This window comes from Scyliorhinus torazame, chromosome 16 (genome assembly GCF_047496885.1).
Source record: "Scyliorhinus torazame isolate Kashiwa2021f chromosome 16, sScyTor2.1, whole genome shotgun sequence".
Lineage (NCBI taxonomy): Eukaryota > Metazoa > Chordata > Chondrichthyes > Carcharhiniformes > Scyliorhinidae > Scyliorhinus > Scyliorhinus torazame.
The window spans coordinates 47,313,470-47,326,188 of NC_092722.1; positions in this window are offsets into that span (position 1 = coordinate 47,313,470).

The following is a 12,719-nucleotide window of genomic DNA, read 5'->3' on the forward strand; positions in this document are numbered from 1 at the left end:
CAAGAAAGCACAACAGCGCCTATACTTCCTCAGCAAACTAAGGAAATTTGGCATGTCCACATTAACTCCAACTTTTACAGATGTACCATAGAAAGCATCCTATCTGGCTGCATCGCAGCCTGGTATGGCAACTGCTCGGCCCAGGACCGCAAGAAACTTCAGAGAGTCGTGAACACCGCCCAGTCCATCACACAAACCTGCCGCCCATCCATTGACTCCATCTACACCTCCCGCTGCCTAGGGAAAGCGGGCAGCATAATTAAAGATCCCTCCCACCCAGCTTACTCACTCTTCCAACTTCTCCCAGCAGGCAGGAGATACAAAAGTCTGAAAACATGCACGAACAGACTCAAAAACAGCTTCTTCCCCGCTGCCACCAGACTCCTAAAAGACCCTGGGCGGGATTTTCCGACCCCCCGCCGGGTCGGAGAATCGCCGGGGGCTGGTGTGAATCCCGCCCCTGCCGGTTGCCGAATTCTCCGGCACCGGATATTCGGTGGGGGCGGGAATCGCGGCGCGCCCGTCAGCGGGCCCCCCCCCGGTCATTCTCCGGCCCGCGATGGGCCGAAGTCCCGCTGCTGGAATGCCTGACCCACCGTCGAGAATCAAACCACCTCTCTTACCGGCGGGACAAGGCGGCGCGGGCGGGCTCCGGGGTCCTGGGGGGAGCGCGGGGCGATCTGGCCAGGGGGGGTGCCCCCACGGTGGCCTGGCCCGCATTCGGGCCCACCGATCCGCGGGCGGGCCTGTGCCGTGGGGGCACTCTTTTCCCTCCGCCTCGGCCACAGTCTTCACCATGGCCGACGCGTAAGAGACACCCCCCCTGCACATGCGAGGGGATGATGTCAGCAGCCGTTGACGCTCCCGCGCATGCGCGGACTTCCGCCGGCCAGCGAAGTCCTTTCGGCCCCGGCTGGTGTGGCGCCAAAGGCCTTTCTCGCCGGCTGGCGGTGCGCCAACCACTCCGGCGCGGGCCTAGCCCCTCAAGGTGAGGGCTTGGCCCCTAAAGGTGCAGAGAAATCCCCACTTTTGGGGCGGCCCGATGCGGAGTGGTTCCCGCCACTCCATCCCGCCGGGACCCCCCGCCCCGCCGGGTAGGGGAGAATCCCGGCCCCTCTTATGGATTGACCTGATTAACACAACATCCCTGTATGCTTCACCCGGTGCTGGTGTTTATGTAGTTAGATTGTGTCCTGTTATGTACTTTCTTTTATTTTATTTTCATGTACTTAATGATCTGTTCAGCTGCTTGCAGAGAAATGCTTTTCACTTACCTCGGCTCTTGTGACAATAAACAAAATCTAAAATCTCAGTTCATCTGTTTTGTTTTAAATGCAGCATGCATTTGGAAATGGAGCTTTTAATTTTATCCTTTTATTCTTTCCAGGACCTCTAGCCTCATCTGTTGATTTACTGTTAGATTTGTACTCTCAATCCAGCCCGGTCATGGCCTGTTTTTCATTTCCTGTATTAACACCTTTCTCTTTTGCCTTGTCTCTGCTCCTTGATTTACCACACTTTCCCAAGTTCGATCCCTTGCCCCGACTATTGCATTTAAAACCCTCTCTGCTTCCTTGGTTATGCAGCTCACAAGAGCATCAGTCCCAGCATGGGTTCTGGTGTGAACCGTCCCAACGGTACAGATCCCATTTTCCCCAGCATTGGTGCCAGTGCCCCACGGACCAGAACCCACCCGCCTTGGAGCCAGTCTTTGATTGTTCCTGTCCTGGGAGAGCGTGAAAGGTGGAGGTGTTCCATTTTTCAATATTAACATCATTTCTCCATGTGGGGCAGGGGTGGGCCAGTTCCTTCAAAAAGAAGGCGATTATCTGCAATTCTCGCAGGAAAAGGAAGTGGGCTGGATTCTCCGGTTCCTCAGCCATGTGTTTTTCGGAGGCGCACCACTTGCTCGTGGCGGGTTCTGTTTTCCCGCCACTTATCAATGGGATTTCCCATTGAAGCCACTCCATGCTGCTGGGAAACCTGCGGGCGAGAGTGCGCTGTGACGGGATTGATAGTACCGCGCTACAAAACCAATCAAGTGGGTGGCTGGGAATTCTTCTGATTTCCCATGTAGCTGCTCCATCCTTATTGATCAACACAAAATTCACGAGAAAAAATCTTTTCATTCATTTTCTAACTTTTTCAAAATACTTTTGTAGCTTCTATTGTTCAAAATAGATGTTTTATTCTCAAGCTGTGCATCTGTCAGAAAGACATTTCCATTACAAAGCATCCCAGCAAATAGATGTGACCAGCTTCCTTACAATTGCGTCCTGGTAAACAATTGTGTACCTTGTCGAGCAAGAAATCATGCTGAGATCATAAATGATATTCGCTGAACACATTGTAGCTTTAGCTTATTTCATTTTCTGTACTGCTGGATCAAAATTATAACAATCTACTCCCACAGTTTGTTATTGTATAAAGTAAGAGTGGTGATTCACTGGACAGTCTCAGTGGGCTGAGGAACAAAGAGCGTCATTCTCCGACCCCCCAGAGGGTCGGAGAATGGCCGTTGGCCGCCATGAATCCCGCCCCCGCCGGTTGCCGAAGTCTCCGAAGGGAGAAAAGTCGGTGGGGCGTTAATGTTGCCGCTGCAGTCGGAGAATGTCACGGGTCTGCGCAAGGCAGCCGATTTTCGGCCTGCCGAGATTCTCCCTTCCGGATGGGCCGAAGTCCCGTCGACGTGATGACCGTTCACGTCGACGTAAATTAAACTTCCTTTTCATCGGCGTGACCCTGTGCTCCAGGTTCACGCCGACCAGCGTGGAGGTGAGTGACGGCCTGGGGGGTTGGCTCTGGGCAGGCGATGGCGTGGCCGCAGTCTGAATGCGTGAGGAGAGGTGTGTCTCGGGTTGTGTGTGTGTGTGTGTGCGCCGGGGGGGGGGGGGGGGGGGGGGGGGGGGGGGTGGTTAGAGTGGGCTGGGCTCCGGGGGAGTGCCGGGAGGGGGGTCCGTGCCGGGGAGGGGGATGGGGGGGGGGGGCCGTGCCGGGGAGGGGGATGGGGGGGGGTCCGTGCCGGGGTGGAGGTTGGGGGGGGGTCCGTGCCGGGGATGGGGGGGGCCCGTGCCGGGGAGGGGGATGGGGGGTCCGTTCCGGGGAGGAGGTTGGGGTCCGTGCCGGGGAGGAGGATGGGGGGGGGTCCGTGCCGGGGAGGGGGATGGGGGGTCCGTTCCGGGGAGGAGATTGGGGTCCGTGCCGGGGAGGGGGATGGGGGGGTCCGTGCCGGGGAGGGAGATGGGGGGTCCATTCCGGGGAGGAGGTTGGGGTCCGTGCCGGGGTGGAGGTTGGTGGGGGGGTCCGGGGGATGGGGGGTCCGTTCCGGGGAGGAGGTTGGGGTCCGTGCCGGGGAGGGGAATGGGGGGGGGTCCGTGCCGGGGAAGGGGATGGGGGGTCCGTTCCGGGGAGGAGGTTGGGGTCCGTGCCAGGGAGGGGGATGGGGGGCTCCGTGCCGGGGAGGGGGATGGGGGGTCCGTTCCGGGAAGGAGGTTGGGGTCCGTGCCGGGGTGGAGGTGGGGGGGGGTCCGTGCCGGGGAGGGGGATGGGGGGGGGGGGTCCATGCCGGGGAGGGGGATGCGAGGGAAAGTGAGTTGGGCCACCTGGCCAGGTGCCAGCCTCCAACAGTTGGACCCATGCGGTCCATGCCACCTGGCTGGGGGGAGGAGGGGATATGGGCAATGATGACATGTCGTCGTTCCCCTCCCCACCCCCCCCAACCAGGCCGTCATGTTTTCCAATCATCCAGCGATGTTGGCCGCCGTGGCGGCAGCCGCCAATGTCTATGTTGCCCTGGATGAGGAGGAGGAGGAGGAGCGTGCCAGAGAGGCGGCGCAGGCTGCCGCAGAGGGACAGGCGGCAGCCGCCCAGGCTGGAGGGACACCTGACCGACAGGACGAGGAGGGGGAGGAGGACGTCGCGGCCCCACGGCAACGGAGGCACCCAAGGGTGCCCCGTGTGTACCGGCCCCGGCAGTCATACCAGGACCTCACGGACCGGGAATGCAGGAGGAGACTCCGGATGAGGCGGGAAACCGTGGCACACATCTGCCACCTGCTGGCACACCTGTCACCGCGTGGCACTGGCGGGGGACACCCTCTCCCCGTGTCCGTCAAGGTTACGGTGGCCCTGAACTTTTATGCAACGGGGTCATTCCAGGCACCGAGTGGGGACCTGTCCGGCATATCGCAGACATTGGTGCATCGGTGCATCCGGGCAGTGACAGATCCCCTATATGCCATGGCGCACCGCTACATCCGCTTCCCCGTGGACCGGGCCAGCCAAGGTGCCCGGGCCGTGGGCTTCTCTGCCGTGGCCGGGTTCCCCATGGTCCAGGGCGCGATTGATGGGATGCACGTCGCCGTGCGGCCACCTGCAGATAACAGGGCCGTGTTCACCAATAGGAAGGGGACCTATTCGATGAACATACAGGTGGTCTGCGACCACCGCATGATGATCCTGCACGTCTGCGCCCGTTACCCAGGCAGTGTACACGACTCATACGTGTTGTCGCGGTCATCCATCCCCGGCATGTACGAGGGACGCCATCCCCGGCTGAGGGGCTGGTTGCTGGGCGACAGGGGCTACCCATTGCGATCGTGGCTGATGACGCCTATACGGAGGCCACGCAATGAGGCGGAGAACCGCTACAATGATGCCCATGTAGCGACAAGGGGAGTGATAGAGAGGTGCTTTGGCGTGCTGAAGATGCGTTTCAGGTGCCTGGACCTCTCTGGGGGCGCCCTCCAGTATCGGTCAGAGAGGGTCGGCCGCATCATTGTGGTGTGCTGCGTCCTGCACAACATAGCCCAACAGAGGGGCGATGTGCCGCAGGCAGAGGAGGGTGGAGTGGAGGAGCAGCAGGAAGAGGCGCAGTCCTCCCCAGATGAGGGGGATGGGGGTACTGGTCAGGGCAGACGGGGTAGACACAGGCGGGTGGCTGTCCACCGTTACCGGCTGGCCCAGCGGGCACGGGACAGACTGATAGCCGCCCGCTTCACTGACTAGATGGGCGTGGGAATCGGGTAGTATGGCCACAGACCGCACACCATGGCAACAGCCGACCACCCACACCTCCCATCCATCCACCCACCCAGCACCCTCACCCCCCTCCCCAACCCCACCCACCCCACCCGCATGCACACCACCCCCCCCCCCATTGCCGATCCACCTGCGGCACAACGGGCCGGGCTCACACAGTTGCGGGTGGACGCGTGTCTATTGCAGGCCATGGAGGATGATGACAACCCGCCCTGCGGTGAGCTCCTGGCTCCACATCGTTGGACTATGTCTGACCCATGGCCACAGTACCACCATCCACCCGGACCATCCCTGCATGCGGCTGTGACACTGCAGCGCACGGTCCCGTCCTCTGCCCGGGGGATGTTGATGGCGGCCCAGGGGGAAGGGGGCAGACTCACCTGGGGCTGAGGTAAGACCACCCCTCACACACACACTTGCGCTCAACGTACATGACACCCCCGCACGCTTTGGACAAAGCACAAAGGCAGCTTCTGTAGGTGTAACATTGACTTTAATAACCAAAGGAGTTCATGCACGTGCCCTAGCCCCTAAAACGCATCTGTGCCTTGCACCTGTGCCAACTTACTCAGTGTCTAATTGTTTGGCCTTACGGGCCCTTTGACTACGTCTACGTGGTTCCCCAGACGGTAGAGCAGAACTGGAGGTGGACTCCTGTGATTCCTGCCCTCTGACACTGGATCCCTTTGGCGGCCGTTTCCTGGGGCGTCCTGGCCTAGATGGGCCAGGCTGCGGCCCGGACGACTGGGATGGCAAGCTGCCAGCCTGTCCTGCCCGTTGCCCACCCGATGCACCTGGGACGGAAGGGGGGGAGTCCGAAGTGTCGCGGTGTACCGGGACCTCCCCTACAGGGGGAGCCGGGACGGACCACACCACCTCCTCCTCCCTCGGGGTGCCCGATGGCCCCCAGGCCTCTACATGGGTGGGGGATGCGAACGGACAGGCCATCCGACGCCCCCCGACATCTGGCGCTGCCAGTCCTGGAGGCCCGTGCTGGTATCGACAGGGGTCTGCAGGTTTGCAGCCATGGAGCCCAGGGGGTTGGCAAACCCTGTCTGTGACGGTGCGACGCCGGCTCGCACATGGCCACTGGCGCCGATGCCCTCAGCGATGGCCTGCAGAGACTGGGCCATGGCCTGCTGAGACTGGGCCATGGCCTGCAGAGACTGGGCTATGGCATTGAGCGCCTCTGCCATCTGGCGCTGGCACTGGCTCATGGCCTCCTGTGGGAGGGCAGCCATGTCCTGGGCCACAGACGCCACCTGCACGGAAAGCCCCAGGCCTCGCAAAACGTTCCCCATGTCTGACACCGTCGCACCCATTGCCTCCACTGCGGACGCCACCCGTGCGGTGACAGCCTGGGTGGCACGCATGACCAGCACCACTCCCAGCTCCTGGACGTGGGTGGACTCCTCCACCTGCGACTGCAGCCGCCGCAAGCCGGCCGTCACCCTCTTCGCTCGCCTCCGGGTCGGTGGTTGCATCGAATCTATGTGTGGGTGTTGTAACTCCAGGAACCCGGGATCCATCTGGGCGGCAGATGATCGCTTGGGCTGGGCTGCCCTCCGACCGCCCGGCCCCTCTGCTGCTCCTACCTACACCTGCTGTACCGGGACGGCTGTGTTGTGCGCACCAGTGAGTGTACCAGACGCCTCATCACTAAAGTGCCCAACCGAGGTGAGTGTTTCTGCGATGGTGGAGGGTGTTGGTGACAGCAGTGGCGTTGTGTCGTGCTCTTCGTCTCACTCTGAGTCCATGGCACTTTGGGGTGGGGGTTCGTCTCCACCCATCCACTCTGAGTCACTGTCCGGTATTTTGTCTTCCTGGGTAGTGCTGTCCCGGGTAGGGGTGTCCTGGGCAGTGCTGTCCCGGGTAGTGCTGTCCCGGGTAGTGGTGTCCTGGGTAGTGGTGTCCTGGGTAGTGGTGTCCTGGGTAGTGGTGTCCTGGGTAGTGGTGTCCTGGCTCGGATGTGACGGGGGCCTGTGGCTGCCCCCCTCGTCGCTGGGTGGTCGCTCCCGCACGTGACGGGGGTGTCGTCTCCCTGTTGCTCCTGGTCTCTCCGTCTCCCGTGGTGTGCGAGGGGCATCCTGCGGGCGTCACATGCTGGAGGGTCCGTGTCTCTCCGTCTCCCGTGGTGTGCGAGGGGCATCCTGCGGGCGTCGCATGCTGGAGGGTCCGGGTCTCTCCGTCTCCCGTGGTGTGCGAGGGGCATCCTGCGGGCGTCGCATGCTGGAGGGTCCGGGTCTCTCCGTCTCCCGTGGCCTCCGAGGGGCATCCTGCGGGCGTCGCATGCTGGAGGGTCCGTGTCTCTCCGTCTCCCGTGTCCTCCGAGGGGCATCCTGCGGGCGGTCTGCATCTGCGGGGATGGGTGCCTGGACGTTTGGTCCTGCGATACACAATGAAGCATGCATGGTTAGACATCAGGCAGTGGTCAGGTGATATGGGGGAGGGGGATATAGGGGAGGGGTGATATGGGGACGGGCTGTCGGTGGCTCACTTGCTAGTACGCCCCCGACCTCTGCATCAGCAACCTCCCGGTCGTCAGGTCCGCCAGCCAGTTCCAGGGCCTTTCCTCGTGTTCGGTCAGTGGCCTCTCATCAGCGGGGCCTCCTCCAGTCCTCACATGCTCCCCATTGTTGTGTGCGTGCTTATCCTGTGGGGGGTGGGGGGGGGGGGAGGTGGCAGGGGTAAAAGGCAACACTGTTAGGCAGGTATATGAATGCACGCCATCGGTTGCGCGTGCATTGCAGAGGTTAAGGTTAGGGCTGGATTCACTTGGGGATATGGGGGATATGGGGGAGGGGGAAGGGGGGATATGGGGAGGGGGGATATGGGGATGGGGGGATATGGGGGAGGGGGATATGGGGGAGGGGGGATATGGGGATATGGGGGAGGGGGATATGGGGGAGGGGGGATAAGGGGGAGGGGGGATATGGGGATATGGGGGAGGGGGATATGGGGGAGGGGGGATAAGGGGGAGGGGGGATATGGGGGAGGGGGATATGGGGAGGCTCACCCTGCCTGCTCTGACGAGGTCGTTCACCTTCTTGTGGCACTGGGTGCCTGTCCGTGGTGTCAGGGCCACAGCGGTGACGGCCTCTGCCACTTCCCTCCACAGACGCCGGCTGTGGCGTGGGGCAACTCTGCGGCCGTGCCCGGGATACAGGGCGTCCCTCCTCTGCTCCACCGCGTCCAGGAGCGCCTCCACATCCCGTGACTCGAGCCTCGGGGCTGAGCGGCGGCCAGCCATCCAGTCGGGTGTTCCGGTCGGGTGTTCCGGTCGGGTGGGGGGGAGCAGCGCGGCCTCATGAGCCGTCACGCCGTGCGGCGCGTATGACGCTGCACGGCGTGAACCACTGCGCAAGCGCGGATCCCGTTACGTCGCTGCTAGCCCATTTCGGGCCGGAGACGTTCGATCCATTTTTCCGACGTGACGCAAGTCAGATTTGCGCAGTTTTTTGCGCCGATCGGCGGACTTTCCGCCGATAACGGAGAATTTCACCCAAAGTCATTGGGCGGGATTCTCTGTCCCGTCGTACCAGCTTTCTGGTGCGTCGTGCCCCCGCTGGCAGCGGATTCTCCGTCCTGCCAGCCGGCCAGTGGGAGTTTCCTTTGTTGGCAGGCCCACGGCGTCGGGCGCGGGAGCGCTGCCGGCGTAATGGAGAATCCCGACAGTGGAGTTTGAAATACCTTGGGCTGAATTATATGAGTTGAGTGGAGACCCTGACATTGGAGTAAAAAGTGAGTACTGGACCCCCACTTGCCGGCAATTTGTTCAAAGGCAGCCTCCTACTTGACAGAGGTGGTGCTGCTGAGGAATCCCATGTCAGGTAAGTTAAAAATAATCGATTGGGTTGAGGGACTCCACAGATTCTGCCAGATGTGCTGTGTATTTCCAGCATTTTCTGTTTTTATTTCATATTTCCAGCATCTGCTGTATTTAGATTTTGCAAAGAACCCAGGGGTTGGATAAGGTTCACAAATAGTCTTTTTTAAAGTTACAGCTTAAGATATTGGGCCGATTCTCCGATTTGAAGACTAAGTGCTGACCGTGAGAACAGTGGCGTCTTACGCCAGAACAAATGGCGCAAGAGCTGTACTGATCCTCCGTCTGGTGGGGGGCTAGCAGCTAGCTAGCTAGCCCCCGGCATTACCTGTGGATACGGCTGGAGAATTCCCATGTCCGTGGCCGTGCAAGCACACGGCGGCGGCCTGCAGTGGCCGTGCCGTGCAACATGGTGCAACCGTCCGCGGACCCGGCCTGCCACATGCTGTCCTCCAGTAACCCCGCTTGCCACCCCCAGACCACTCCCTCACCAGTGCCCCCAGCCCCCGCCAAAGCCCGCCCTGCCCTTGGAACGGCGCCCTCCTGATTGTGGCGGCGCTGGACTCAGTCCGCAGCCGCCACGCCGGGTTCACGGAAAAAACAGGATAAGTATTCCACGTCGTCGGGAACTCGGCCCATCGGGGGCGGAGCATCGGGGGAGGGCCTCAGGTGACGTCCTGAGGCCGTTCTGACAGTGTGCAGCATTGAGTATGCCGTTTCCGAGGGGGTGGAGTATCGCAAAGGCGCCGCCGCCCTCAATTTCGGTGCAAACGGGATTTCGGCGTCGGTGACCGGAGATCCCACCCATTGATTTTGGGGATATAAAAATAGCAGGTGGTTTCCATTGAAAATGGCGACAAACATAAATCTCTTATTGTTAAGTGTGTTTTTCAGTGTTATTGGATTCAGAGGAACATAGGAACAAAAGAACAGGAATAGGCCATTCAGCCCCTCGAGCCTGTCCCACCATTGAATATGGCCTAACTCCATTTACCTCCCTTTAGACCATAAGACATAGGAGCAGAATTAGGTCACTCGGCCTATCGATGCTGCGCTGCCATTCAATCATGGCTGATATGTTTCTCATTCCCATTCTCCTGCCTTCTCCCCATAACTCCTGATCTCCTTATTAATCAAGTAATTAGTAACCCCTCTGCCATTTTCCCTGTCCCTTCTGTAAACTTTATAACCAGAGATATTTAGTTCCCCGTCCCTGAGATCCTGCAGCCATGTCTCCATAATAGCTATAATATGATAATCGTCAATTTGCATTTGCGTCTGCAGCTCATGTAGTTTATTTTTTACACTCTGTGCTTTAGTATACCGAACTCTTAATTGGGATCCTCCCCCTGAACTGTCCCTCAGCACTGATGCTTTATTTGCTTGATTATTATTTTTCTCTTTTGGTTTAACCAGCACCCATGTAGTTTTGCCATTCGCTGTTGTTCCTGAACTTGGGTTTCTGACTATTTCTTTATTCTCTGCCCTGCTGCTTGTTTTTGGAACTGTATTGACTTCCCCTGAGGCCTCCCCTCCCCCCCCCCCCCCTTCCCCTTCAATTTTCTAGTTTAAAGTCTTTGCCCCCACCCTGTTTATCCTTTCTGCTAAGTCACTGGCCCCAGATCGGTTCAGGTGGAGACCGTCCCAGCGGGATGGATCCTTCCTGTCCCAATACTGATGCCAGTGCCCCATGAAATGGAACCTCTCTTTCCCGCACCACTTCTGTAGCCATGTATTTTCTTCCCTAAGTTTCTTATCCCTGTGCCAATTTGCACGTTGCTCGCGTAATAATCTAGAGATTATAACCCTTGAGGACCGTTTCTTTAATTTTGTTCCTAGCTCCTGATATTCCCCATAAAGGTTCTCTTTCCTAGTCTTGCCTATGTCGTTTCTCCCAACATGAACCATAACAACTGGATCCTCCTCCTCCTCCCACACCAATATCCTCTCAAGCCTGTTAGAGATACTCCACCCCTCTGAGTCTGCTCCAGCTTCACTCCTTGTTAACTAGACCGTGAATTCCCGAAGTGAATTTTTTATACTTACAGCTCCGATACGTCACCCCTGGTTCCGCTCCCCGGTGACTAGGCCACAAATCCCCAAGGTAAGTTTTTTATAGTCACAGCTCTGATGTTCCATTCCTCTGGGTCCACTCCAGCGCTGCTCCCCATTGCCTAGGCTACAAATCCCCGAGGTAAGTTTTTTATACTCACAGCTCCAATACTCCGCCCCTCTGGTCCACTCTACCTCCGTTCCCCGATGACTAGACTGCAAATCCCTGAGGTAGTTTTTTTTGTATTTACAGCTCTGATATTCCACTCCTCTGTGTTCACTCTATCTCCATTCCCCGGTGACTAGGCTGCAAATCCCAGAGGTAGGTTTTTGATGTTTGCAGCTCCGTTTCAGGGACTATGCCCCCACACCGTCGTGAAAACCATGGTCTTTTACGCCAGAACAACTGGCGTCAAAAGGCCACAGATTCACAGCCCTGCAGGGGGCTAGCAGGGAGCCGTCTTGAAGCCTGCAGCTCCAGCTGCAGATATGGCCTTCTGGGCCAGAGGCCATGCGTGCGCACGCAGGCGGCCTCCAGCAGCCGCGCCGTGCTCCATTGCAGACTTAGAGCTGGACCGAGGAAACAATGCCCCCGATTGGCCACGCGCCAGACCCGGGCCATCTGCACAATAAAGGCACAGTCCCGTATGAGGCTCCTCCTGCCCTCCGATCGGCCCGCCCCTGACCGTGGCGGCCGCGGACTGAGTCCGCAGCCGCCTCGCGACTTTCCCGAATGGCTGGGATCATATTAGGAATATGCCATGGAGGCTTCAGCCGGTGGGGGGGGAGGGGGGGGGAGAATAGCAGGGCAAGCTTCAAGCAATGGCCGCAGGTGGGGGATACCCTCCTGGTATGCCACTTTTCGGGGGCCGGAGAATCGATGTCGTGGAAATCATAATAAAGACAAATTCCTCGAGTTCGATTTAAGGAAATTTATTTACACAAATATATTTGTGGAGAGAGAGTGTTCCAGCTGCAAAGCCAGTGCACTGCACTCTGAGATTCGATTGAAGACAGCATGTTTTATAGTCTGAAAAAACAGCTTGAAGTAAACAGGCATGTTCACATTAAATAGACCTTGGAAAGTACGTAAAATGAAATACATAGTACGTATGTTCTTGCCCTTGGCTGCAAACAACTCGAGTACACATTTTGTTATCTTTCGGAGGACAATGTGTTTTCATAATAAGGCCAAGACCAGAATATTAAGCAGTATTTAATTTATGTTACCTGACCTACTTATTTTAGTCCAAGGTGCTGAACTATAGTCAAGCACTTCCCAGCATGCTTCAAAATTGGTTTATGTTAATTTCCCTTCCACAATTCCCTCCTTGTTGATCTTTTGATCAACACCTTTTAGTAAATTATCGTTTCCTCCGTAGAGAAGGGTGGTTTATTATGTAAGGATAACAGATGTATGACAGTTCCCTGCGTGTTATGAGCCTGGTAGCAAGGTGGTAAGGCGGCTAGGGCTGTTCTCCCGTGTTAGTACAATAAAAATATCTTGCGCAACATTAAAACAGTAACCATACGACAATCAAGATTACAATGGCGATTATAACCCAGAACACAATCCTCTGTCTGGTTGATCCAAACCACCCAAAGCCAAAGTCCCATCCCTCATTTTCATGTAATCCTGTCACCTCTCTACGAATGTGATCCACCAGATTATCATTTTTTTTTTCTGAGTTATGTAAATACAAAAAAACCTACCTCAGGGATGTATGTGCGACAGTCACTTCCAATCAGGGCACAAGTGCCTCCCTTTTCAGCTAACAAGAAATCAAGAGCCATTCTATTC